The sequence below is a fragment of the Penaeus monodon genome, chromosome 3 (genome assembly GCF_015228065.2).
Source record: "Penaeus monodon isolate SGIC_2016 chromosome 3, NSTDA_Pmon_1, whole genome shotgun sequence".
Lineage (NCBI taxonomy): Eukaryota > Metazoa > Arthropoda > Malacostraca > Decapoda > Penaeidae > Penaeus > Penaeus monodon.
Genome location: NC_051388.1, coordinates 39,850,464 through 39,852,963, shown reverse-complemented (window position 1 = coordinate 39,852,963; position 2,500 = coordinate 39,850,464).

The window sequence follows — 2,500 nt, the reverse complement described above, 5'->3', positions numbered from 1 at the left end:
TATTATCATTATTATTATTATTATTATTATTATTATTATTTAAAAATTCGTGTCGTGTCATTCTCTTTAGTCTTATCACTAAAGGGAGCGAACATATGTTAATCGCTTCTCTTTCCTCTACTTCTTCTTCTCTCTCATCTTTCTCTCTTCTCTCTTTCTTTCTCTCTTTCTTTCTTTATTTCTTTCTTTCTCTCTCTCTCTCTTTCTCTCCTTCTTTCTGTCTCTCTCTCTTTCTCTCTTCTATTTCTTTCTTTCTCTAGTTCTATCTTTTCTCTTTCGCTCTCTTTCATTTTCGCTCTTTCGCTCCTGCCCTTATTTGTCTCTCTTTCTCTTTCTCTTTCTCTTTCGTTCTCTTTTATTTTCGCTCTTTCGCTCCCGCACTTTCTTTTTCTCTGTCTCTCAAAGTCTTCCTTTCTTTCATTCTCTCTCTCCCTCTTAGTATTTGCTTATGTGAAAGAGAGAGAGAGAGAGAGAGAGAGAGAGACAGAGAGAGAGAGAGAGAGAGAGAGAGAGAGAGAGAGAGAGAGAGAGAGAGAGAGAGAGAGAGAGAGAGAGAGAGACAGACAGAGTACGTAGGGGATAAAGTTTTACATCCCTAAAGTAATAACGAAATTCGGGAAACTCAAGAATATCAGGAAAATCAAGAAAGGGATAATCAGATTAATAAATAATAATAATGAATAATAACTAAAAAAAAATCCATGAATGAAACTAATTATAAAAAGCTTTCCTCTTTGTCTGCAATGTGATTATATGAACAGAACAGCTATTCAGAAAAAAAAAATATATATAATTAATCATAAGGGTTTATTTGCCTTGAAAATAATATAGTCAAAGTGGTAATGATTAATAAATCCCTGCCAATAACCTTATAATATCGAAACTCAATTTAAAAAAAAAAATGCAAAACCAAAATTTTTCATTTCTAAACCATTTTAATAACCGATTAATCAAATCATGTTTTCTTTTTTTTCATCAACAAAAATTTAGTCATATGACGACCCGGAAAAGGAATACATCTCAACACTAAACATTAATCGCTTTTAGATTAATTAATCTGAAACACATTCACTCTCCTTCAGCTGACACTGCTCCCGGGCGTTTAAGGCAAACGAAAAATAAAAACGATGAACATGTTTATCTGAAATTGTGATGATTAACTGTCGGGGGAAAATACTGATGATAACAACACTGGAGATGATACGATGGTCGTGTTTTGCTCAGATAACACAGACACAGATACACGAGCATTTAACGTAAGAGTACAGACATATACAAACACTTAAATAGAGCGCACAAAAATACACACGTGTGATATATATATATATATATATATATATATATATATATATATTATATTATTATATATATATATATATATATAGATATATATAGTATATACATTTATGTAAATACATATACACTGTGGTGTAAAATGTGTGTGGTGTGGTGTGGTGGTGTGTGTGTGTGTGTGTGTGTGTGGTGTGTTGTGTGGTGTGTGTGTGTGTGTGTGTGTTGTGAGTGTGTGCTGTGTGTGTTTATCTATATAACGATATCTATCTATATCTCTATATCATATATACTATAACAGATATATATATATATATCATATATATATATATATATATTATAATATATATATATACATGCGCACTATTCTATACATACATATATATAGATATCTATATATAATAGATATAATATATATATATATATACATATATATATATCGTAGTATATATATATATATCATATATATATATATATATATATATAGATATATATATTATATATATTGTGACATATATATATATATATATATATATAATATTATATATATATCTATATATTTATATATATATATATATATAATATATATGCCATCTATGATATATATACCATTAATGTATATATATATATGTATATATGTGTATACATATTAGTTATGATATTTTTTTTTTTAACATATGCTCCATTAATGTTAATACATTTCTGCAAACGGTGATTCCAGCCTTTAATTAAATCCGTCTGAGTAAAACAAAGGATCATGTGATCTGATCCATGTCAGGGCAGATCTTTTTACATCTTTAACTAATGAAAAATTGGTACCATTATTATTTTTTTTTTTAAGTTTGGAAACAAAATGAAGTCGTATGGGGCTAAAGAGGTGGGTGTCGGACGATTTCCCATCGAAATTCACGTAGCACAGCTCTTGTTTGCCGAGTGCCGTGAGCGGGTGCATTGCCAGGGCGTTTTTCTGAGATTTTTTGGACAGTTTTCTCGAAACACACTCATATAAGCAGATGCAACTGTTTTCTTGCTCTCGAGGAAGTCAACCAGTAAAATCCCCTTTGCATCCCAGAAGACAGTGGCCATGACCTTTCCTCTTGAACGCTCAGATTTTGCTGTGACTGGCTCAATTCCACTCTTGGGCAGCCACTGCTTTGATTAAATTTTGTCCTCGTATTGGTAGGGCCTTGTTTTATCTCCTGTTGGAGTT